Genomic DNA, 26,587 nt, shown 5'->3' with positions numbered 1-26,587 from the left:
GCAAATAAAACACACGAAACAGATGTGAGCACCATCCCAGCAGGACGTTTACAAAGGTCAGCTGGGTTGGAAGCTGCTGCTACTTAGAAGCTTTAAATACTTTCTTTTCATTCCTTCTAGATAAGCACAACATAGTCAACAGAGAGAATGATAATGCTACAGGGCCTGGGTCAAGTCTTTAGTATAGTGTGAGAACACAAACCAGAGGCTTCTCTCAGCAGCTCTGATAAATGATCAGAGATGGCCCATCAGGTGGGTGTATCTGAGACACTGCAGCTTCTGTAGCCAACAGCACGTGAAGGAATCACACAGCCTGCACTCCTGGGTTTTCGCCTCTGGACTGCCCAGTCTGAATGACCTTTTGCAGCTGAGTTGATTAGAGACAACCTCCACAACGTTCAATGCAAAGCTGAAGCTCAAACTCCTGGGGCTACACAGAGACCCCGTAACTGCTCTGCCATTACAGCTCCCATAAAGGATTCTTATCTGCCTTGTAAGAAAATCTTGATCTTCCTCTCCTACCACAGCAACTACTGTTGAGTTTGCAGAGAGAACAAAGCAGTGTCTGCAATGAAAGCATCACAAGGACAGGAGCTCAGGATGACTTAAATGTTCATTTGTCTCTGGCTCAGGATGCTTGAGATAATGACTGTGAAATGCCAGCTCTCAGGCCATGATCCTTGTCACACAGGTTTCACATATCAGCCTGCTTCAAACATGCTGGAACCAAAAAAACCCCCACCTTTTAAGTGGGGTCCATCGAATGATTCATCTCATTTCAGCCCTCAGTAACCCTTGCAGTCACTTACAGAAACAGCAAGATAATTCCACTTCAGATGGCTGGCTGTGAGACACACCAGCTGTGCAACTTACCCTTTCAAACCCAACCCCTTAAAGACACATGCCATGAATGAAGGGTGCAACCCACATATGCAAACAATAAATCTGTGGCAATGATTTGGGTCATCTCATTGGACTTTAGGAAAGCAAACTTCACCTACTACTCCTGCTTGATGCATCTTGAGTTATCGAATAATGTTATCAACCAGCGTTTGAATCTTGGATGAAGTAGAAAGTCTGGGATTATAATAATGATTAGGATTAAGACAGACAGAAACAATGAGGCGAGGGAAGGGAAGGGAAAAAAAAAGTCTAATGGGCCAGAAATATAAAAAGTTGCTGGAAGGCAGATCATGTTGACAAACACAGGAAGGCTAAAGTTCTTCTGCTTCCTCATGCAACAAAATTCCCATGGAAAGTAGTGCTTTGACTGACCGCATTGTTATTGCTTCTTTGAGCCAATATTCTCAGGGCAAGATCCAGCCCTTACATGTGCAGCCAAACTGTATTGTCAGGAGATGAATCACCCAGGAGCTCAGAGAGGTTACTTCTACACTCACATATTTGCTATTGGACGTTATCTCTAGGCTGTAAATCACTAGTAAGATACAAACACAGAATTACGCAGGTTCATATCAGAAGATCAAAAGGATCAGTTTTGAAAAGGTTGGTATGAAAAGTTCTGAATTTCAAGCTGTATGAGAACTGCCTCACGTATTTGTGAAGAGAGCACAACCAGACTAGCATTGGTTTTAGACTGGATTTTGCTTTATGCCTTGTAATAATGGGCAGGAAAGAATTATTGCTGGCCTTTCTGTCTGGTTGCTGTCACTATCATCATCATTATAACAGTAGCTGGTATGCCAGAAAAAACAAGGTCAGTAATTTTCTCCTTGAAGAAATAACCTGGCAAATTTACCATTTTGCTTTGCATAAGCAGATCACATCATCTCAGTCTGCATCCATGCTGTTCTCTGTATTGCCAAGGAAGGAATGCAGTGTACCTGCAGGTACTGATGGAAAATTGCACCACTTGTAAGGCATTTGCTATGACACCTTCTGAATATGCACAGGTATGGAGTATTTGCCTCACCAAGTCACCGCTTGCTTAATTTCCAACAGTTGCCAACAACTCAAGCCAAAGCATGAAAACAGGGCAAGCAAAACACAGCGATTCCTTAGGATTTGCTTCCAGCCTCCAGGGATTTCTGACTTAGGGACTTTCTGAAGCAGAGCCTGACTTCTCCCTACTTACCCTCAAGTGGATGTTTCTGATTTCCTGATCACTTTTTGAATTCTGACAAACACTGAGCACCCACAACATGGCTGGGAGTTTCACAGCTTACCTATGTGTTGGGGGCTGATACCCTAAACAGTTCCCATAACCTACTACCACAACAACCTTGAGCACAGCCCACCTGCCTGGTACTGTGAACAGAGCAGAAACCTGCAGCTGCAATCCACCCTGTGAAGGGATTTAACACCAAACAGCATGGCCTGGAGATGCTCTCACTACAGATCTGATACAGCTCCTACTCACACGTTTCAGACACACAGAGTTCAAGACTGCAAGGGATCATTACAGTCATCTTGTCTGACATCTCATGTTAACACTGACTTTGGTGGCAGTTTTGCAGTGACCAGGACAGCAGGTAATCACACTTCTGGATTATGCCTTCAGAAAACACATCTTCTGCTCCCAAATCTCAGCTCAGTCACACTGTTTAACATTCTCACAGCTAAGTAAGACAAGCATTTTAAATTAACCAACTCTTGATGAAGCCTTCTATGCAACCTGAAAATCAGACCTGAGAAACTTATTCTTTTCATCCTTCCAAGTCTACACCAGTGAGGAAAAACAAAGTCATTAATTTCAGACTCCAGTTCACTCCCTGTCTGGGAGTATATTTGCTTAAGCCTCTCTCCTTGCTAGAACCCTGGCTCAGACCCTTTTCTTCAAGGTGTTACCAGAAGATGCCAAAGGGAAAGCTTCCTTGATTCACACCCATTTGACATCAGGTTGCTGTAAGGCAGGATTTGGCCTGTGGAGCTAACAGGGTTTTCTTTGATTCTCTAATCAGGTTATCCCACATGCCTAAATGCTGCTCCAGCAGCTAACAACCTGCACAAAGGTATTTGTGCACATTGTGGGAATAGCATCCCCACAAGATTATAAGTTTGCCTTCTTGTTTTTGTTCTCTTTGGCAGTCTAGCTAACTCTCCTAGCACCTACCTGAGGATTTCAGACCTTCAGAACAGCAAACAAGAAAAAACTAGCAAACAAAACAAACCCCAAACAGCCCCATTTTTCTCCTTTTCTCCCAAGCTCCCAAGGCTGTTGCCAGCCCTCTCTGTAATCAAGAGGTAGAGCTGAGTGCATCGGATGAGCTACACAGAGCATCAAGGCACAGCACAGGGGAGGAAGATGAGAATGAGGTAGGAAACATCAGAACCAGGGGCTGTGGTCAAATTCACATCATGAGAAAACAGACCACAAATCCAGCACGGGCTGAAGAGAAAGTTTACCATCCTTTCCCCATATTTTTGGCTAAGATGCAGAGAGTGCCCTTCTTTTTATAGAGAAGCTTGTTTCTCTAAATCCAACTGATTTTTGGGGTTTGAAAAGGATGTGGAAGGAATTATCCATTTCCAAATGGAAGGGTGGCCCAGTGTTGAAGTCTGAGTCTGGGTCATATTCACAACAAAGAAAAAGAATCTCACCTGGGGAGAACAAAGCACCCTAATACACCAGTAAGAAAAATAACCCCATACAAAGACACACTAGAACACAAACAAATAACTGAAATGACCAGGACATCAAGCATCAGCTTGCAAGTAAAAACTAGGAGATTTAAACACGTACAGTACAATCAGCAGCAAAATGGAAACGAGGTGCTTGGGAACAAGTATCTGACAGCAAGTGGTGGGGGGAGTTGTTTGAGGGCCTCCCTGTAGCAATACTTGCCCCTTCAGAAACCACAGAAAGCCAAAGGGATTTGCTCTGCAGATATTTGGTTTAAACACAGGACACAAAGTGAAAATCCAAACATTTGGGGTGCAGGAGCCATTGAAGGCTGGCAGTGGGACGTTTGAACCCCCTCCTGAAAATTTCACATCCCAGATGAAAACAGCTGGCAAAAAGCTTCAGGGAGCAGAACTGCAGTGACAGCCTATGGGCTGCAGCTCCTCCTGCTTCCTTAATGCTGTACATTATAACCCCTCATAACCAAATTCTGGGTGACTGTAGTAACTCACAATATAGTGCAGCACAAGGACCCTCCCACAGTGACCTAGCAGTGAATGCAGAACGAAAGCCACACAGAGATTAGTCATTGCTTCTTCTGTATTAGCAATTTATCCAGAGCTCTAATCAACACAAATCTCTCCTGCACCCTGAGCAGCAGACTGAGGAGAGCGCACACCTGGGGACATAAGCACGGTACAGCTTATTTCACTGGGAGAGTGAAGTTCTTGGAATAAATTACATTGGCAACTCATGCACAGGGACATGAACTCACTTTCTGTGAGCACTGCAGAAGAAACATCTTTTGAAGTGATTGTGCAGAAGAGATGGTAGTAGTTGTAGGAATCAAAAGTGACTGTTGTGCTGAAAAACGGGCACACGGTCAACTACCGTAGTTGAACTGTAACTTAGTAAAGTGCGGTAAGTGAATTGCTTCAAATCTTGTGACTCCGTCCTTCATTTCCTCAGACTGCAAGAGCAGCAGAGCAGGAGACATTTTCCCCATTGTGGGATAATTTCTGAGGCTTGAAAATGTTTCCATACTTAAGTGAAGACAGAACACTTTAATCTCAAGAAGGCTGGTGAATTTACAAACCCCAAATTAGATCAGGTCAATTGAAACACTGCACTTCAAATAATTTCAAATGGTTTCATTTAGGTCTTGGGTCTGCAAATATATAGTTGGATTATAAATTAAAGTAGACATTGGTGGAGGGGTTAAGTGTCAAGATGTAATTTCAACACTTTCAAAACCTTTTTTTTTGGCTTTATTTCTAAAAAAGGAAAATCCAAGACCCGATTTTCTCTGTCTACCTCAAATCCCCAGCTGCTATCTCCACAGATGGGTAAATATTGTCAAACACAACATTTAATTCACTAATGGCCAGTAAGAAATTTCTTCCTCTGTAGTTGTAGAGGGAATTTGGGTATGTGTGAGTTAATTCTTCTCACATTGCCTGACCAGCTGGATGTGTTATTTGCAGTGGGGGACACTCTCCCTCCCCTCCTGCTGCTCTCAGAGGGGCAGGTCCAGCAGGGGAGAGCCCTGCAAGGCACCTTAGCTGATTCTCTGGTGTCCCAGCCACATTGCCACAGCTGCACCAGTGTGTTGGGGCAAGAGATGTGACCCGACAGCCCAAACTATCCTGGCAAAACCCCCTAAATTCAGACATTTGAAGCAGTGAACTCTTCATCCAGTATAGCTAGTTTCGCTGGGAGAGGGGAAGAAAGATACTGGGACAAATTACATTGGCAGCTCTGCAGCATTACCAGTATGATGTGGGTTTGAGCTGGGCATATAGCTACCAGCTGCACAGGGTAGACTCAGGCCCTGGAGGTTGCTGTATTCAGTGGCTTTCAAATAGTTCTTCCATTCGGCTCAGTTTTTAGTGGCTTTCCCAGCACAGTAGCAATACCACGGCTGGCATGCTTCTCCTCTGCTGGAATTTGCTTTTCTTGTCAGGAAAACTGAATTCAGCTTTGTGTTTTTGGACTTGGAGCAGCTGGAGGTGAATCTGGCAGAAAGTCCTCTCAGCATACAGGGTGAAGGAGTCCCTTCCCCTTGCCCTTTAACTATGAGAGAACGACTGGATATATTAGACGGCTTACGTTAGTAGCAAAGATGACAGTGACAAGCAATTGAGCCCACAAATGTGCAATAACATAAAGACCACGATGAAAATGGAACAGGGCTTGAGAAACGCTTCACAAATGATAAGCAGATGTCAAAATATGCTCTATGGTGAGAGGGGGAAAGAGAACCATTGGCTCCTTCTTAAGACGGCTGTCTTCTCAAGTGAAGGCTGAGGTGGATTTGCTGTTGTTTGAGCATACAAAAGGCTGGAGAGGAAACCTAGAGAAGGCTGCTGGATCTGGCAGGCACACAAGCTGGCTGTGCTACCTGGAAAAAGGTGTATCTTTTTAATAGTGAACATAACTAACGTTGCAAACACCACAGGCAGGGACAGGGTGATTTCTGTGTTGTTCAGTGCAGTTCAGATAAGACTCACGTCTGTCTCTCATACCAGCAAGTTGAGAGGGATGAAGGAACATCAGGGTTAAATGACCTGCTCTGCATTAGGTTCAGTGTTCAACCACAATCACACTGACTCCTTCCAGCTAAAAATCCACAAGAAGCCTGATGCTGGAAATTACTTAACTACTTTCTGGCGCTCAAAGCTACTCATCTTCCTGCTCTGACAACACAGAGATCTTTGTCACTTCAAAACAGCAGTGCTTATGAGTATAACAAATGAGGGATCCGTTCTCTAAACTGGTGGGCTGGAAGATAAAATGCATGGATTTTACTTCTGACCTTTCAACCAAGTAATTGTCAGAGGCAAAGAACTCCCATGCTCTGTGCCTTGCTTGGCCTGTAAATAAAATGGCTGCAAAAGTTGCATATTCCAGTGAAAAACTGGATGCTGTGAGAATTCATAAATATTTGTGAAGCAGTTTGTGTGCCCAAATGGTTACTTGATGGAAACAAGTTAACAGTCAAAACCTCATCTTTTTTTTTAAATCTATAATGATTTCACACACCTCAAAAGTCAACCAGGTCTGACTTCAGGAGCTACAGTACTGGGAAGCAGCATCTGAGCTGTTGCTCACAGTCCAATGTGGCTAAAGCAATTAGCAAAAAGTGTTTTAATATTGGGGAAATGCTTCCAGCTTACAGTTGACTTAAAAAAAACCCATGAGAATAAAAAAAGTCTATAGGTTTATGAAATTTTTTCAACAACAATAATTATAGTCGCATGCAGTACATAGTTACGTGCAAACTGAAAGCATTCATAACAAATGTCCTTTTGCATAGTAGTTGCTATGTATCTTGGTAATCATCTCCTGTTCCTTCAGTAATATCTATCATAGTAAAGCTGCATTTCCAAACCTTCTCACATCTTCTCCGCTGCCACCAGACCAGAGGAGCTGCACGTGCCCCGCAGAACTGAAATATGGCACCGTGCACAATTGGCGAGCACAGCTCACACTTGCTGTTAGCAGCTTCCAACCACACCACACGCCAGGTATGAACCCCAGTATAGCCACCTGAAATCAGACACTGCACCAGGACTGCATCTGGTCCAGAAGACATCCAACTACTAAGCTGGGGCAGCCTTTGGAGCACTGGAGAGATGAGCATCCATAAAGCACAGCAGCACCAGCAGAGCCCAGGAGACAAGCCTGACTTGGCAGGGAGGGATGATCTGATAAGACAGTTTCCATCTCTGATTTCTTCAACACAAGGAAATCCCGAGTCCACGACCAGACCTTTGGCCCTCCTTCCAAACCGTTGCATAATACAACGCCTGGCGCAAGATGCTTATTTTCAAAGATTTCTAATTTGAAGGAAATCCCTCAAAATCCCTCCCAGAATGCCAGAGGTAAACAGTTTGTTCAAGGCTTCTGCAGCTCAGGCAAACTGACACAGAGCTGCTGCCGAAATCCCTGGACCCTGTCACACAACGGCAGCCATGCCTCAGAATATCGGTACTGCTTCATACCACTGGGGTCGCTACCTACAGATAAATCATCTGCTGGCTTTGCCAACTGTAGAAAGAGGGGTTTGAGGATTTGTTAGGACTATTTTTTCCACTGTAGTGAACCTTGGCAGCTTTAAAAAAAGCATGATATTCTATTAGCTTTGCTCCTGAGGGACAAGGCGGAGGGTACTACATCACAGGTTTTGGTATCCTGCATTTTTACCTGTTTTTAACACCCACATGGAAGGTAAGAGCACCTACAAACCATACCTCAGGGTTCTGCATTATGAAGTGACCTGGAGAATAAAGCAAAGCTGTTACCTATGCCCAAGCACTTCCAGTCTTTGGGCTATAGATGTAGCACTGCTTGACTTGCATATTCTCCCCATTAAATCCATCTCTTCCCTCAACACACGATGTGCCTGACCTCGTATGCTGCCCTGGGAGTTCTGCTTAAACAAGCACTGAAGGTTCTGTCCTGTTGTGATTAGTGTCTGTGCAGGCAGCAGAATTACATGCAGCTGGGAGACGTGGCAAACAGCAAGTAGATAACACTCTGCTCCTTGTTTAGATACAATTGTGGACAACACACAGATTTCAAGCTTAATTAGCAACACCGAGGAAGCTGTTAGAGAGGCATTTCAGACCGCGTACAGTTTAAACTGATTAGAACTTTGTGAAAACAAAACAAAATTGTGTAGCAAATAGTTAGGCTAAAATTCAAGTGAAACTGAACCGCATCAAAGGAAATACAAAGAAGTGGCTATCGGCAGGAAGTGGGCTTTTTTTCTCTTCTTTTGTTAGAGAATTTAATTTCATAGCCTTTAATAAACCTGATGCTCCAATCCAAGCCTGCCACCCTGGCAAAGAGCTTAACCAAAATAACACTGGAACTCATAGCTGGCAGACCAAAGAGACTATAAATTGGTCAAATCTGGGCAGAATGCAAGAAAAAAAAGAAAATCCAAAATTCCATTCAATCTTCCTGTTTTAGAATTTTGATGTAACTGACCATTGACATGGAAATGTTATCTTGACCTTAACTGCTACAGCTGACTTGTGGAGGAAAAAATGACTGACTCTGTGACATTTCTGTGGTTATTTATAGCTCCCCTCACCCTCTTCTTTCTTGGTATTTTTACATTAGAGATGAATTCATGCCTGCCATGCTTTTCCTGAAGGACTGTTTGAGCAGTGCAAGAATTTGTGACATAAAAACCATCAGGAAAATGGAATCTTGTTGGTTAACATGGAAATCAAATTTTACTTGGAAACTCTTGTCAGTAAACCAGCATCCAGCAATGCTGAGCTTTTTTTTTTGGTTACAGATTGAACACCACCAGCCTTTAACTACAACGTGTTTCAAGGTGGCTTGTTATGCTTCCTGTGCTCTCCAAGAGATTTCCTGGTGAAACTAAGGGAAAGACAGGGCTACAAGGTGAGAGTCTGAGTACTTCGGAAGTTTGTACCAAAAAAAGGTAGCATCCTTCCTCTTCACGAGTAAAAACTTCATCTCTCTAAGCCACAAGGAAAGACACACAACCCATTTTACCCTGGTTATTTCAAGTCACAGATAAGGCCATGTCTAAGTTGCTCCTAATAGCTACCAAAGCTTGAATATTTCAGCTGAATATCAGTTTAACACCTTCCCCCCCACCCCTAAATTGCTCAGAGAATGTAAAGCTTCTCCTGAATCTCTCATATAAGTCACAAGAGAAAATTGTGTTTCCTAGTGGCAGGGACAGAGCACCGCAAACTAAAAGTGCTGGGCTTCTGTCCTTGGATTCACCAGAGACTCCAAGGGTTTAATTTAATTATTTTCTACCTCTCTGCTTCACATGAGCTCTGGAGTGGGTTTAGGAAATCACTGGGAGGCCTGGGATGCTCTGACAGAAGTCACGTTTCTATTAAAAACACCAAAACTGGCACCTAGAACTACCAAGAAATGACTCCTCAAAGCGAACCAAACTAAAGACCAAGCAAGAAGGTAATGAGATTTCTGCAAAGAATTTCATGGAGCTTCCACTGAAACACCTTTTGTCTGTAAGATAATGATTTTTCAGTGTATACACGCAAGTTGTGAAATACAGGTCATGGCAACAGTTCAGCATAAAAATAGCTGCTTTTAATAGATAACGTAATCCAGTATAAAGCCTGGAAAGAAAACCCCAAAACTCACAGCACTTGGATGCTGCTGCTACCCAAACTGACAGTGAATACGATTCTTCCAAATCCCTGATGTGTTTCTTAAAGAGCTGCCAAATACATTTAAGTCCCTGATGTGAGGAGAACGTGTTGCAGCCTTTAGGGCAATGGGAGACTTGGAATACAAGGGCTGCAAACTTTGTGGGTGCTCTGAGGTCCTTCCAAAGAGAAGGAAAAAGGTGATTCTTATTTCCTAAAGAAACATTCCTGGCTGAGATGTATATTTTAAAGATTTTGGAAGGACACCGGGCAGGGATCACAGGCAACCAGCATAGGCCACTGTCAAGAATAACAGAAAGCAGAATGTATTGAGTCAATGTAAGGCAAGAACTGTGCTTCTGTACCCTTTCTCCTCTACAGCAAGACCAGGAATTTCTATTTTTGGGGAACCAGGATTTATTCAGAGACTTGAACTGAGTTACCCCTGGAGCAACACCCATTCTCTACCTAGAGTCAGACCCTAATTGGAAATATATGCAGGCTGCTGAGTAAAGTCCAGGGCCAAATATATCACCTAGCAGGTACTGGGATTATTTTTAGATGCAATGACATCCCTATTCTTTTCATTCAGATGACCTGGATGTTTGCTTCAGTTCCTGGTCTGGAGAAGCAAGCTTAAGCCACCTGCTGAGATAAGAGTGACAAAGGAGGAAGGAATACAAAACGAGTAAATGGAGACGGCTATGTAAGAAGAACCCAGACAATGCACAGCACAGATAAGAGAACTTCTCAAAGAAGTCAAGTGAGATGTGAGAAAAGTGGAAACCCATCTGCTTTCTGGCTGGAGACTGATGTTCCACCCTGAAAACCCATCTACAGCTTTGCTCTTTCACTATGAGATGATCTCATCCACAGAAAGACAGAGATAGAGAAGACGACTTACATCAGCCCCTCTTCACCTGCAGTCCACTTCAGAGGGTGCTTCTGCTAGACATACAGTTGGGAGAAAAAAGATGATACTTTATTCCTTATAACCTTACAATTGATACCCGTACTAGAGGTCAGATCCTTCCTGGAACAATGTATGAAAAGTAAACCAGAAGCTTTGGGCTACTCTTCTGTTCAAGACACTGTGGTGGGACTGTTGGGCAGAAGATTGCCTGTCTCATTGATCTAACATCTTGGTGCTGTTCTTTGGCTCTCAAACTAGAAAAATCAAGGCTTCTTGTGGGGGAAAAAAAAAAATGTTCTCATTTTAGATAGAGAACATGGAGACTTGGATACAGAGATCTTGGATGGCAAAATCATTAGAATGCAAATAAAAATGTCTTGTCTCAGAATTGCCATCAAGAGCATGCAGGCACATCTGAGTAGGCAAAAATTCACTGGTGTTAGCAGGGTTAGTCAAGGATGTTCAGAGCAGGAAACCTGCACTCTGCAGTCATTTCTTTGCTTTTCATCACCACAAGAAATGCTGGATTAATTTGGAATATGAAGGACGCTGGTCTGAGCTGTCAGGAAGGTTTATGTCAGAGCACAGCAGGATGAAAATAATCAAGCTGATGGCTGGCATTTCTTCACCAGGTCTTTTACATCACTTGAGGAGGCTGCCCTGGATGGTATTTAAAGTTGAAAAGCACAGACACTGAACACTGTGCTAGTCAACTGCCAGTCCCTAATATATACTGACCAGATTCCTCCTGAGTTTGTGAAAGCAACACCAGAGGCTTTCAGCCAAATAGTGCATTTACAGGAAGAAACAACAGTTGAGAAAAAACAGCAAAACCCAAATGTGAATGGAGCTTTTGAAAAGGAGATTCACTTGGGCACACACAGCAATAACACAAACTCCACAGTCTTGTGACAGTGCTTGAGAATCAACAAGCAAAACAGAGCAGTCACAAAAGGAGAGAAACCAACTTGTCCAACCTCACTGTTTTCTCAGTGACACAGTTACATTAAAAATGTGCATTTATATAAACACACTGAATGTATAATAGGTATTATATAATGTGCACATTCTCCAGTCGATAGCATTCTCTCAGTGTATGGATTCTTGGGCTGAAATCACAGTGGTTATGGAATATAGGGGGAAAAACAACATTATTCCAGGATCATTCTGTTCTGTAACTGTTCCATTCTGCTATGGGGATTTTCGTTCCGTAACAGTGGAAAAGACTGTGCTCTGGTGCTTCAAACAGCATTTTAAAAGGTCTGAGATCACCTGCACCAGTGGTTGTTTCTCATTAACCTAACTGCTGAATTGCTCATCTCCATTGCAATACAAGTTACTTCCAACTTTCCTTTCTAAAGACCAAAAATTGCCATTTCCCCAGCAAGAACATCTGAACACCAAGAGTAATCTGACCCTTGCCTTTTGCCAAGCAGCTCACGCAAAGCAAAACTGGTATGGCCCACATCTTTCCATACCTGGTGATTTGATGGACCTACTAGGACCAACAGAAGGTCATTTTTCATCAGGCTCTACCTATGGACCAGATCCAGGTACAAAGGGACAAGACAGTCTGGTAATAACACGTCTCATGTACCTGATTGATCCAGATAATGCAGGCAACAGGGACACATACTGGTGGTCTCCTAATGAAAATAATCCTCATTTTGTTGCTGGCACCATACTGCCCTACTGCAACAAACGTTCCCTTCTTCACACACACTGCCACACCAGCTTCCAAAGAGACAAAGGGGGAAGGACAGAGGGACAGGGAGTGGTGGCAGCGAAGGGTGGGGAACAAGGAAACGATTTAGGATTTTGTGAGTCATCCTCTTTTTCCGGGTTTGCTGCTGGGGCACCATGGCGCAACTCTTCCCTACCTGCGAGTTTTCCTACGGAAAAGTTAATGTTGGCTCCTTCACATGCAGCGCGAGTCCAGCAAGCATCCTCCTGCCAGTTCTGCAAGGGCAGTTAAGGAGTCTTGCTGGAAATCTGGCCCCGGAGAGAAACAGCAGTGGAAAGCAGCCATTTCAGAAGCACATTATTAAGCCATCAGACCAGTAGCTACAGGATCCCCACGGAAAAGTTGATCCAGGCACTTTGTATAATTACTTGAGCCCTCCCAGAGTCATTTATTCCCCTTTGTGGTTGGCAGGGAAAGTCAATATCTTCTGGAGCTGCAAAGTCATAGGGCTTTTTAAGAAGCCAGGTTTGTAGGTGAAGACATTTCTCTTTGCAAAATCTTTGCCCGAGTACAACATTCAGCAGCGATCGAGGCTTTTTGCAAAGCTAATACAGCAAGTTCAAATGAGTATGGCACACAGGCAGGTTTAAACTTTCCATTTGCTTTAGCTACATATGTTTTAAAACTCACATTTTTCAATGAAGAGGCATAAAAATAGATTAATTGTTAATATTGCCTACAGTACTGCTGGACCCCACCTGTGGGAAGGAACTGGAGTTTAAATTTTGAAGTTACACATGTTTCCAGGAGGTTGCTAATTATCCTCTGTGTTTTATACAGTATTTCTGGCTCCAGGGTCCTTCTGTACTTTTCTGAAAGAAACCCAACACAAAAATATTTCAGCTGAGATCTGGAATGCGTGACTGAAAACAGGCACTCACTCCAGGGTTCACCTGACCCCATATATCCTCGCTCTTACCAGCGTTTAGAAAGTGCTTTGAGATCTGCTGGTTAAAAAAATACTTCCTGGATATCAAAGAATCATCTTTCCAGTTCAATTCTGCTGCTTCCATGCACTTCAAACTCCCCTGTTTCTGTGGCATCCCTAGGACTACAGCTGGGTCTAGAGCTGATCTTTTCAGGGCCTTAATTAATTAATTAATTCATGTTGGGTACAACCCTCCTATTAACTACCAATAGCTCACAGTCACACACTGCAAAGTGCCCTTGGGGATGGGGTGTTCTGTATTTTAGGGTGGTTAATTCAAACAGCCTTTTCTTGAAGACACACTGTGCCTGCAGCTTGAATTGGGGCATGTTTAACATCTTGGAAAAACAAAAACAAAGCAGCCCATAGTCTCTAACGGAGACAACAAAAACTACAAGATGGCTAGAAAGAAGGCCAAATTTTGAAAACGCAAGCTTTTGCCTCTTCCGACCTAGAGGGCTGAGCACCCCAATCACCACCTCTAAGTGCTTTTCTCGTGCTCCTTGAACAAAAGCAGACAAATTTCCAGTGGTCATAAATCATCATTCCTCAGCGGTATCAGCTGGAGTTACTGACATCTGGACCTGCCATGGCAGCAGTTTAACAGGAGGAACATATTAGCTGGTGCCATGTACGGGACACAGGGATCTTGCCAGCATATGATGTGCATGCTTCCCAGCTTCCCACCATGCCTGTGCTCTCTGCTCTCTTTTGAGAACGTGACCAAAAGAAAACAAAAACAAAGCACCACTCCTATCCCAAATCCACAATTTGTGAGGTCCTTGGCGCTATCACAATATTGTTTCTGTGCAGAATCCCTGGGAAGTGACCCACTTAAGATTTTTAGTGCTTTACAGGTTTGACTAAAATCAGGACTTCCATCAGTGTCCAGGCATAGTCTCAAGACATCAAGAGATGAAGACTTATCACTTACTAGTCTTTTGTTCCAGTAGCAACCAGTCATACTACTAAACTGTTTGTCTCATTTCTGCTGCATGTGGCTAATGCTTCCACCATTGTTCTCCCTTTTACCACTATAAAAGTTCCTTTTTTAGCCAGTACATCATCTTATATGTTACATCACACCATGTCTGAGAAGCTAAACTGTCTGAACACAAAAATATTTTCTCTCCCACCTTTGGCTCTTTTCTCCATCTTCCTCAGTCTTTCAGTATTCTTGTAAGGAATGGACAGCAGACTAGATACGGGATTCCTCTCTCTCACCAACACTGAGCTTGATATAAAACCACGCTTAAACTTAGTCTTCCCCAGTCTTTGCAAGCAAGTCTTTTGCAAGGGCTGGTATCTGCCCTGTCATGACACTTGAAGGCTTCCTTAGTTGGTTGCACAGAAAGCTCTACTCCTTCCAAAGGAAGGAACTTTACAAGATGAGCCTTCAACTGTAGATGAAGATGATGATTTTGTTCTTGGACAGATAGATGGCCTCACAGTTTGGTGTATCAAACCAGTTTTGCTCAAATGAGTCCAAGTTGTTCATCAGCCCATGACCCTCCACTCTACTGCTCTGACATCTTACTAATTCACTAATTTTATCAGCAGTTATTTTTGTCTTTGTTACTAATCAGAGATCACAGATAAGCATCAAGTACTATCAGACATAACAACTCTGCAGTACTGTACTAGGAACCCATTTCAGCCGTGCTCTTTCACATGGTTTCTCTTGTAGGGACAGCTGCAGTGGCCCCAAAGATGTGGTTAGGGGATGGACAGTTTATCCCAGGCTGCCTGGTTCCAAACCATTAACCAGCTGTGTGATTTCATGGCATTTCAGGGTTTGTATCATGTGTGGTAGTTACTCCACATGCCTATATGAAATAAAAGCAAAAGGTTTTGCACAAAGATTTAAGAATTGCTTCAACAGGAGAAAAAAAGTATTTTAGGTTACTATAGGCACAACAATAAATTTAAAAAAATTTAAAAAATTGCTGATCATTCTGACAAGACCCCAGAGAGCAACGAGTTAACTCTGGTTACTATTGTGTAGGTGATACGTGCATCTAGGCATGCCTGAGCGACAACATATTCAAAGCTGCTGCTCGAACCTATTTCTGCAACAAGGACTCAAAACCACCACGCAGAGATGATCCTGGGGCTGGAAGCAAGGACAGACTTTGGAGACTGACTATCACCCGAAAGACAAAACTGCAGCATGAATACAAAACTGCAGCATAACAGAAAGTGCATTCCCAATACTAGACCTTTCACAAACAGAACCATAAGAAAGGCATGCAAAAGATCCCTGGGGAAGAAACTGGGAAGCATCTGCCACAGCTGATACAGAGCGAGTGGAACCTCTGAAACTAATCTAAGTTTAAGGTAGTTTTATGCATCTGTAAAACCATTTCTATAAGCTGCAATTTTATAAACCTTTTCAATTATTCATTATCTTTTGGATGTCACACTTATTTGCTGTAACCTTAACTCAGTTTGAATTAATGGTGATGACATGACATCAAAGTAAAGTGGAGTACCAGGGGCCTCTAGTGATGCCCCCTGTCAATAATACTCTGCTGCAGAGAACATGATTTCCCCAATCTGCTCCAGCTAGCCTAGGAAGTGGTAAGGTATAGAAGAGAAATTCAGCTAGGAGGAGCTCCCTGCACCCCAGGACCATGGCCACCCAGCCAGCTAAGCCCTCTGAAGTCACTCCACACAAGTCTCAAAGAACAAACAATTAAAATCAACCTATTTCTCAGGGAGGTAAAACCGAGGCACAGTGAAGCAACTCAAAATGAGCAAAAACAACATGAGGTAGCAAAAGAATTAGTGTAGGAGTAAGGACCAGGAAATACAGACCCAGGATTGTGTTGAAAAGCTTAGCCCCATCTCCGTTAAGTTCACCAGATCTCTCATTTTCTTCCTCGTGCTTTGCGGGACTTTCAGCAGCTTTGGTATGTTTGAGGCCAGCACACAGACCTGCTGGATTATGGATCTAGGAGCTAAGGGAAGCACCGAGGGGAAGGACTGGCAAGCATCTGAATGGACATAATGATGCTCTGGGCAGGAGGAGGAAAAAGACATTTCTCAGCTGGCTCCCAGAGCTCAGACATTACAGAACACCAGAGGTGACTCAAGCACCACAAAAACATCTTGGGGGAATGTGAACAGAAAACCTCAAGGCTGAAAGCAGCTCCAGCAGCCTGGCCATGCCACCCCAAGTAGCTGGTACTTGCAGAGGGACACAGCTCACCTCCCCATATATCCCCCATATGGGGTAAAAGCAGAGCTCTAGGGCCACTTTCCCATGCTGGGACCTGTTTGCTCCATTCCTCCCCATGAGGATTTCCTTCTTTTGGCAGACTTGTGAAAGGTTGGTTACATTTTCCTCTCCTCTTCCTACAGCTGCTGCCATTTGGCACATACAGCTGCCATATCAGCTACGCGTGCATCTGAGCTTTGTAAATCCCACATAGGAACATGCTAAGTCAGACATGCAAGATAAACTCAATGCATAAAGGAAGAAGGGAGACATAAGTAGACACCCATTTTTTAAATCTTTGGCAAGGATTTCAGAGGGTAAAGTAGTCTCTGCCCTCTGTTTTCACTTGCCAGGTCATTTTCCAAAATGGCTTGTGGTTTAGATCCCATTTACTTCTTAAGAAAATGAAATAAGTTTTTCACCAAAAGCTGCAGGAAAAGAAATGTGTCTACAGAAAGGGGCAGCTGCACCTTGCAGATACGCACAGCTGAAGATCTTTTATGTAAGACTCCCCCTGACTGCGTGCAGAGCTGTTAAGATGTCAGATCACGGTTTGTTGCTCTCAGGGAGGCTGCTGCAGCACTCAGTCAGAACAAGTTTACGTCTTGGAGGAATTAATTTGTCTGAATAATGTCATCCTGGTTAAACAAAATGTTAGGGAAAATATTGCAGCGTTCTGGTGCACCTCCCTGAACTGATGCCTATATATGGGGATTAGCCAGCGTGAAAAGGATCCTGCTGAGTCAAACTGGATTATAGCAGTATTATTTTATAGAGACAGGAGAGAAGGGGAGGGAGGAGCTAGGGGAAACCTTGCAAAAATATCAGCCGTTTGACATATTAAAGCAAACAGCAGGGATGTGAAAATGCTGCCCACTTACACTAGTACATCAGAGCCAGGTCCACTAACAGCGGCAACCAAAAATAAGATCCTGCCCTTTTAGCCTTGCAGGCAGCCCAGTTCCCAGAAAGCAAGGTGGACTCCACCTCTGCTGACTCCTGGGAAAGCATTGGTGGCTGTTCTCCTACCCGACACCAGAACTGTGGCAGCACCCCAATGGTCATGACGTTCCTCACGTGGGGAAGTTGTCTTGAAGAGTCTTGCTAGCCTTGCCCACTTGCTTAAACAGCATGTAAGGGAGTAAATAAGCTTGCAAATTCAGCTCTGAGCCTTTGGGGAGCTGGTGCAGATGCCAGGAAGGGAAAACACACAGGCTTTCAATAAAGTCCCTGAAGTGCCTCCATTTTTCATTACCAGGCACAACCATTTATACACTGATTGTTCAATGCTGACTGAAGCACTAGGGCTGGTGGCAAGTCACAAATGCGACATGCCCTTGTACATCTTGTTTGCAGAGCTGGATCTGCAGCATGTTCTTGGAGCATGCCTGGAGGGATGGTGTCCTCTCCAGCAAACGGCTTGACCTTACGGTGAAAGCATCAATTCCTCTGCCTGTCTCTCTCTGGGCCAGCAAATATTTACCTGTGCAAAGCAGAAACACTTGCCCAGGAGAAAGCAAGAGATGCCTACATCAACCATCCGCACCCTGCAGTGCAGGGAGGGAAGACTGGGGGCTGCCTTCCAACTCTTATTTCAAAAAATCAGCCTAAATATCTTACATTTCAGGTCAGTGCTCTGAACAATAAGATTGTGCAAAGGGCCTGAGAGTGGTTAAAGAAGATTCCTCCAACCTCGATTTTGTCATTAAAGGACAGACCCTGCCTTAGCACAGAAGAGCAGCAAAACTCACACAGGGGAGAAGGTGGTACTTTTCAGGCCAGGATGATGTGCCACGGTAACAGGCAAGGCTTTTGCCTCTCTTTGTAGCACTTCTATTCAGCAATGCTGGCCTTGGTGGACCAAAATCCCCATGCCTGCCCCTCCTGGGAAGTGTCAGAGCCTAACTGAGTGTGGTGGACTGTGCTAAAAGTTGTGCTTTGCAACGCTGAGCTGAAGACCGCTGTGGTAGCAGTGGAAAAACACTCCGCCATCCTCCACTGCCCAATGCCAGAATATCAAATGCAGTGCTAGGCTAGCCAGAGCTTACAAATACATGGTTCAAAGGGAAAATTCAAATGGATTTGAGTCATGGGAGTACAAAAAAAAAAAAAAAAAAAAAAGATTCTCAAATTAAACCCAACAACACAAATAGAAAATATCAGTCATGTTGTAACTTAGAAAGCCAAAATTTCCTCTCAAAGCCAGAAGTGAAATAGTTTCCAAGATTCCAGGGTGCATCTCTGTCTGGAGCTAATATTGACTTTTTTTAATCCAAGTTTCAAGCCCAACAAAATCCATGTCTGACAATAAGAACCCCTCCTGGCTGGCCAGCCAAAGAAATCACACCACTCAACCTCAACTCACCTTTTCCCCACAGGTAGCACTGTAGCCCACACAGCTGCATCCCCCCAGCGTCACCATAGCCATCATAGTGCCCACAACATGTCTCCCATGAAGCAAGGCCCTTTTTCACCCCCTTTCTGCAGCTGGCATTATTAGCCCTGTGCTTTTGCAAGCAGGGAGCTGGAGCAGGTTGGGAGCCCCTGGTGGGAGGACAGGCATGGTCCTGACCCATATCTTCCCAATGAGCACTTCCATCCTTTCCCTGCCCCTGCACATCCCATGGTTTTTCTGCATGCTGGCCTCAGCTGAAGCGAGACCTCCCCCCAAGACCTCTCCACCCACATCTCCCCTACATTTCAAAGAAATAGCAGTTTTGGGGTTGTTTTGCCCACCAGTTGAGCCCAGGTCACTCATCTCCAGGGCCAGTTCCCTAACCACATACATCTCATAAAACAGTCTGGATGTACCGCGCCTCCACTTTCTTTTCCTGGCTGTGTCAAAGAAAATGGTAAGAACTGCCTTTTCTGGTGGAGCCAGATCTGAACAAGGGTGAATTAGAGCATGACTAAACAACGAGGCCACTCGGGAGCTATAGGTGGAGGAAAACCTACTTTCTAGGTACTCAGATGAGGCTTGCCTTAAATACACTGAGCAAAGATAACACCAACACTGGGGTGATTGCAAGAGAGTTGTAGGTAGGGCTGATTAAAATACTCTTCCCTAAGAGGTACCAGTGAGTCTCCACCATCACTCCCAAGAGTCATGCAGGTCAGCCCAAGCACGTGGCTTCCAGTTAGATGAACTTATCTGGGATGAATCCCACCACAGGCATCAGACCCATTTAATAGAAATCCAGTTGTCTGCAAATCAGACTTGACAACATGCTGCCTTAAAGAAATAGCAGTAAAAAACAAAACACCCCCTCCTCCCCCCAATTCCCTGTGTGTAAACATCAACAAAAACTAAGTTAATATATTTTGCAAAAGTAAAACCAGACTAAATGCTTTGCCTCCAACTCATAAGGAACATATTATTACCACATTGTCTTCAGTGATTATTCAAGCAATGCATTTAAATGTTCAGGGAGAAGAATGTTTGCTAAAATATTGTTATGTAACACAGGGAAAATGACTAATTCTACCCTTGATCCTTTAGCTTTTTACTCCAAGTAAGAGTCACTAGATCTTATTCTCCGGATGAAGCAGCAGCACCACCAAATTCTGACCTGATTCCCCCAGTGGCTTTTACAGTGGGCCGATCCTATCCCCGGCAGCTTAGTTACTCCAGACATAGTGAGCATAACTGGCTTCTGAATCAGTCCTGCAGGGCTGCACATTTCCAGAGACAGGTGGAACAAACAGTGCACATTTCTCCATGCTCCCTGCCAATGGAGGCCAGAGATCATTTACTTCCAGCTCCTCATGACTTGTGGAGTCTGGAGCCTTATGCCAAGCGGGGCAAACTCCATCGAACAGTCATACACAACTGCTGATTCACAGAGCGGGTTTGCTACATGAAATTCCTTTCCTCTCCTCATAGCAGATGCAGAAGTTACTGAAGATCTGTCCTGTGGGTATCCTTATTTCCAGTTCATTCACATCAAGAGTATATATAAAAGATAAATAGATCTGTCTGATCTTAGAGACATCTACTAGAAGCTGTCATGTCCCTAGTATGAAAACAAAACAACCCCTAAAAACTCCAAAACAAACACCCAACAAAAAAATAAACAAAAATAAGTTTGGGGTTTATAAACTTCCAATAGCCTTTTTTAAGCTGTGACCCAATCCAACATCTATTGGAGAGAATGAAGGTGACACTGACGCTTGGGGGTATTCTCAGAAGGGTTGTAGCTAGGGCTGATTAAAAAAAAAAAGATATCTTCTTTATAGTTCCCAAAATGCCCCTGACTTCCCCTCTCAAATGGAAATTTCTATGGAACATATCTCATCCTGATACTTTTGAGAAGCAGTTTTTCACTAGTGGGGAGAGTAAAAGAGAGTGAAGCCTGTTCTCGGGGTTTTCTTTCAAAGCTTTTAGATGCCACCCTTCAAAACACATAATTAAGATTTGCCTTTTGGGGGATAAGTGGGGTGAAAACAGCACTTCCCAACCATCTTCAGCTGAAATCCATTTCTGGTGTAACTGACTACATGTTCCTAAGTCACTGGAGAGGCAGTGATGGGTTTTAGCCCTCACAGGGCTCTGTTGCCCCATCAGGTGATGCACCAAAGCTCAGGTATCTGTAGTCCTCATTGAGCTGGGAATGTGTTTTTGTCCTTCCTATAACCTCCAGGTAGGAGTATAATACTCTATATGATGAGATGGACTGGACAAGTCTAGGTCTTGTTTAGCTTAGAGTTAAGAGGGAGGAGAGTTATTGAAATAAAGTGTTTGGGATCTAACCAGATACTCCTGCAGCCAGAATTCAGCTTCTTAGAGCTGACCCTATAACATTCTCCCTCTTTTCCTAAGGGCTTCCTCAGACTGAGGTTCAAAGGCACTCATGAAGCTCTGTCACTGTATTCACCTCTACTAGTGAGATTTGCCCAATGTGCCACAGAGGCCCTAATAATCACCCATTGAACACCTGCTACAGCACTTCTGTTATTTTTAATTAACAAGAGCCACAGTAAAATTATCAACTCAGTCCTCAGTGAGTCTGACATGAATTTATGCCCCCTCTCAGTAACAGCTACGTCTGCTGGAGGCACAGGAAAATGCGTCAACCTGATAAGAGACAGCAGAGCAGAAAGCCCCTAACCATCCCAAAAAGTTTCAGAAGGCAAACAAGGCACCTTCTCCTGCTAGAGCATCAGGGCTTATTTTGCAATTAGAAAAGAGAAGATAAAGGGACAAGTGAATTTCCTGCTGTGATGTGGCATTTGCAATAGAGTCCCTATAACTACATCTTGTTCCTAGCAGTACCAATCTACACAGTGCTGGGTTATTATGTAGTGTCTTGGACTGCTTGGAGGTAATAAGCATTCACCGAAAATGGACTGCTATTAGCCACCGGCAAAAGCTGATTATAATAGTGCCAGCACTGGAATATGTTTTCTACCCATTTACAAGAGGAGTAAAATAACAGGAGGAAAAAAAAATATCACATTTGCCAGTGTTTGGAGCGTAGTGTGCTCTACATACAATTATCGAGAGAATGACAGGAAATTGACCCATTTACTCAGAAAAGTTCCTATCGTGTTCTGCACTATTTCATTTCATGCCCATTTGAGAACAAGTCATTTCTCTTCAGGGCAGAAGATAAATTGTCAGCTCGTACACACATCTCTTTTCATTGCCAGGCACAAAAACATCACAAAGAAACATTTCCCTGCCCTCTGCTTAATTTTCTTCTTCATCTTCTCTAATAAATGGTGCTAACTATAAAAGTCAACGGACTGTAAATAAACTCAATTCTATTCCTACCTTACCTTATGATTGATTTTTGGACATAATGTATTCCACCCACAAGGTCTCTTGTCTGATTCAACTGCTCTTCTCAGCACCAGAGAAAAAAAATCAGATCACAACCTCGGTGGAATAGGTTTACGTAAAACCAGAAACATTTGGCAACTGCAGTTTTCTTGGTGGCACATTGTAATACGTGCTCCACCATGTTAAAGCCCAGCAGACAGGCTTTGCGTCAGTACCAAGCGCATGTGTCCTGCAGCAGAAGTCTTCAGTGCAGGGCTTTTGCTGTGTATTTAGGCAGAGGCGCTGCCAGCACTGCCACTATAGGAAAAGCTGCATGAAGTGGTGCCCAGGTTATGGCAGGTATGTGTGGGACAGGGTGCACGGAAGCCTGGCTGTCTTCCCAGCTCTGCCCTTGGACTTAATCTGTTGCTTGACCCAACCACTTCTCCTCTCACCCTGAATACACTTGGGAGAGGGCAAAAGCAAGCAACTGGATTACCAAAATACACAGGAAATTCACACAAGAAGAAGGAGCCAGAGACCTGAAGACAGCAAGGACCAGGGGGAAGGCAGCACATGTGGGTAAAAAGAAAAAAGGACGTAATGGAAATCTCTCTACCTCCACCTACATCCTGAGCTCAGGTTTCTAGTGGACTGAGCTGTCTCCGCTTTCAAATGACAATACTCAGTCCTGGTTAATATCAGGGACATCAGTGAACACAGAATTAAACAGCATCCTTAACAGCAGCACCAGCAGCCTGGATCTGCAAGCAGAACGTAGGTGTCTCCAGTGCTGTACAGCTGGAGAACTGCTAATGTAAGGATGAGCCTTGGGCATGAAATAGCCAGCACGGCAATAATTTTGTACTCTCCACCTCCAGTCACATCCTTCAAACACCCTTCCAGTCCTTAGCTGTACCTTTTTTTCCTCCTTGAAACTGATTTCTTGAGATTTAAGTTAGAGCAGCCCAGCAAACCCTGAGTTCACCACCTTTCCTGCAGCCGGCATGCTGGCCAGCACAACTCAGCTTATCCTCCCACCCCTTGCTCTACAAGGTGTAGCCTCCTCTTTTGTACATCTGTAGCACATACAGTGCTGAACACACTGTTCACTTGCTCTAGGACTTCATACTCAATCTGATCCCTCGCCACAGTTCTTTCACCTGGCTATTAGCTTCCTTGTGCCAACCATGTGGAGCAGGGAATGAGATGGGGAAGAGAGCCCAGAGCCAGCACCAGCCTTAGTAGCTGCAGCACTTCAATCCTAGACTGAGAAACAAAATCCATGTTTTTCACAGAAACCAGTCATGGGAAACGTTATTCTGACCACAGTTTTGACTATGATGGAGCTATCTACAATATGAGCTTGGGAAACATCTTGCAAAGGAAAGAAGAACCTTTCTTCACAAACAAGCAATATGTTCAATGTTCTGCTAATTCACATCCAGACTACTTCCCTCCTCCCCAGAAAAACCCAACAAAACAAACACCAAGAAAACAACAACTCTTCCCCAGTTAGGAGAAGAGATCAGCAGAATAACAAGAGGAGGATTTTTCAGGTCAACAATCATTTGGAAATCGCAGCAAAAACCAAACTGTTGGGGTGTGCTGTTTGTCCCAGGGAAAAGCTGTTTGCTGCTGCTTCGCACAGAGCACAGCTGCCTCCGAAACCCGGAGTCTGCACATGCCTACAGGGAATGTGAAAAAGGAGGAGAGAAAGAAAACAGCCCTCCGCCTCTCAGCAAGAGGGTTTTGTTTTATTCTGGCTGACAGCATGAACCTTTGGACATGTGCAAGAGAACAGCAGAGAACATTACCTGCCTGGGAACAGGACTGCAGTGAGGGCAGCCAGATTCACTCGACTCCCTAGAAAAACAGCGAAAGCACGAAGAGACACTTTTACCTTCCTGTCTTCAGCAGCTAAGGAAAGAATTTCCTGTGGTTAATTACACATTTTAGCACCAAGATAGTGATTGTCCTCTAACTGCAAACATCTGCCTCCAGCCCGGGGTAGAGCCCAGCTCTGACCACAGGACCCTGGGCACTGGCATCGGGCGGCTGCAGGATGGGATGGTGGTCCCTCACCTCCTGCCCAGCGAGGGATGCAGACACAGTTATGGGAACACAAGCATTGCTGAAACGGGATCCGGCACTGGAGGTGCCAGCTGCTGACTGTGCCAGCCCCATCCAGTCCTCCATCCCAGCCTGCTCGAAGCCCATCATGGGAGACCTTTGGATCTGCTGGCTATCAGGAGGAGCTGAGCAATTCGCTTAAGGTTGGACTCAAAGCCCACCAATCCACATATCTGTGGCAATTTTTGCACTGACGGGATAAAGCTCTAGCTTTTACCAGATATTTACTGCTTATTCAAAAGCTCATTGGACTCACTCTTGGTCCCTTAGAAGATAACCAAACTCTTCCTAACACTGAATAAAAAGACAGAGCCCTTCAAATGCACATCCTATTTCCTCTCCTTGCTTCTTATTCCTTTGTTTATAAACACTGAAGTACGAGTTAAACCTTGACTGCTGCCACAGCTCTGAATTCATGCTGATTCCCATACAAGGGTGAGAACAGGGATGTGACCCGTCCACCAAATGCACAGGAACAAATGCCCATGCACACAAGGAAATTTGCTTCCCAGCTTCCTCACTTCATACACCAGTGCTCACCTTCTCTCAACATACACACACAAAAAAAACCCAACCAAAAAATCCCCGCAACAACAACAAAAGGAAGGGAACAAACATCTTCCTCTGCCAACACAGACATGCACACACAAGTACAAATATTTTTGAAAAAATTTAAAAATCTGTAGATATAGGGGTTAGTGACAGATTTTAAAAATTATTAAACATTATGTACAAAGAAAACATAATGAGCTCCTACGGGATCTAGAAAAAATTACCCATGAATAAGGGGAAAATGGATAACCACTCCTGGGTTTGCCACTGGTGAATTATTTAATAATCACTCCCCAGCAGATGGAATATATTTATCCACCCCATTGGAGCACACTTTGCAATTTATTTACTCTGCTTTAAAATATGATTATTTATTTAAAAAATAAACAAGGTATTCACAAGGGAAAAGGGAAGTAAACACAAGCTAAAGGGAGGGGAAAAAAACCTGCTTTTTAGCTTCACAGTTAATTTTAAGAAATTCCACTAAAATTCACATGAATGCTTACTTAACTTTGACTTTAAAAACTAGAAATTGAAAACGCTGTTAATGTAGCCCGTCCAGATTCCTCACTGAATCAAAGGGTCAGTTTATGAGATGGGGGTCTATGCCTCCTACACTTTCATTAACCACATTGTCTCAGGTACCACAAGTCTGATTCAGCTCCCAGTAGCATCAAGGAAAACATTCAAATTAGGATCAGTGGGAGCAGGCCTATACCTTAGACTAATTGGATTTACAGGATCAGGTCCCTTGTATAACCTAGAGTGACTCTACACTCACCAAACAGCGGTTAGCCTTGCCATTTAATTAGTTATTTATTCTAAAATGCAAAGAGTGCCATTTAGCAAAAACTGAAAAAGCAAAAGGTACCATTTACTACCATGCAAGTGCACAAGTATACTGCCCGCTTCCAAAATTACAATAGCAATCGTGAGCAACAGGCTTTGCCCACTCAACAGCAAAGTGTGCTACTGATAACTGCAGAGTGATTTGGACAAACCTGAGGGATGGCGCACAAGAGGAAGGAAAACCTTTCCCAGGCAAATGCCAAGTAATTTCAGACTGAATTCAGGCTTCCAGACTCTTCTGTGCACGTTTTTGTGTATGTACAGATATACATTGGCCACGGAAGGGTGCACAGGAACCTGACTACCCAGTTAGGCTCAGCAGCTTCTAGGAGCCAGAATTCATCAGGGAGAGCAGAGGTCCAGAGACAGACCCCACCATGTAACACAAGTTCTCCATGTGTAACACCATGGAAAAGACCAGTTGCTGTTGATGAAACCTCTTCAAAGTTGGTTCTTCAATAATCCATTATTATTTTCTTTAAGCTCAGCAAAGGTTAATTATAGATCTCAAAAGTGATTAAAGACTACTTAGAGTTTGTCTCATTGTCATGAGTGGGTTCGCAGACCAAGAAACAGCAAGTTCCTCAGTCATTTATGTGCTTTCTAAAAATATTTCTCCATGTCTCAAAGATAATATCTTTTTCATACCTTACTTCCCCTCCCCAGACCAAGAAATTCTACAACTAATATGGATCAAAATACCTATTTTGCAAATGATATCACTTTAAAAAGCAGAG

The 26,587-nt window shown here is 43.8% G+C and overlaps 1 protein-coding gene across 37 annotated transcripts in view; it reads right to left on the bottom strand.

Moving 5' to 3' along the window:
- LPP (LIM domain containing preferred translocation partner in lipoma) overlaps nt 1-26,587 on the bottom strand; it is a 397,232-nt gene that overhangs the window by 19,754 nt on the left and 350,891 nt on the right. The window lies entirely within an intron of this gene.

Source organism: Columba livia, chromosome 9 (assembly GCF_036013475.1).
Source record: "Columba livia isolate bColLiv1 breed racing homer chromosome 9, bColLiv1.pat.W.v2, whole genome shotgun sequence".
In the NCBI taxonomy this organism is placed as follows: domain Eukaryota; kingdom Metazoa; phylum Chordata; class Aves; order Columbiformes; family Columbidae; genus Columba; species Columba livia.
Note: the sequence above shows the minus strand (reverse complement) of the source record. Positions and strands in the feature narration are given on the sequence as shown.